The sequence below is a fragment of the Phasianus colchicus genome, chromosome 1, assembly GCF_987193195.1.
Source record: "Phasianus colchicus chromosome 1, bPhaCol1.hap1.1, whole genome shotgun sequence".
NCBI lineage: Eukaryota > Metazoa > Chordata > Aves > Galliformes > Phasianidae > Phasianus > Phasianus colchicus.
Genome location: NC_143436.1, coordinates 124199676 through 124200204, shown reverse-complemented (window position 1 = coordinate 124200204; position 529 = coordinate 124199676).

The window sequence follows — 529 nt, the reverse complement described above, 5'->3', positions numbered from 1 at the left end:
GCCAGGATTAAGCAGCTGAATTAAAGTATCTTGCTTTTCTCAATTTCTATTCAATGAGTTGTGCTCCGACAAATGTAACAACAGATGAAGATGTCAATATTTGAAATTATTTCATATACTGACTGAGAAGCTTCTGCAAAAAGCCATAAGAAAGAAAAAATCCACTGTGCATTCTGTAAGTATTTATCCTTCATTAAAGCTGTTAGAGAAATTTAAGTTGCTCTACATTGTAGATCCTTCTGTGATATTTGCAGCTAACCATTAAACAGGGCTACTAATAACAAAGATGAATACTTACCAATAATTTTGATGAAAAGTTATTTTGGTCAAAATTGTTTAATCTCCTCTGTTTGCCTATACACAGGCATACTAAACCATCAGCTGCTTTACAAGGAAATAATTCTACAAGGACAGGTGTCCTTGACAATGTCATCACTGTATAAGTAAGTGTAAGTAGTTTTTCTTTTGGTAGGAAACGCGGTCATTGCTTCCTTTTTATGTTTAATTTATACTGTGCCAGTTCTTAAAG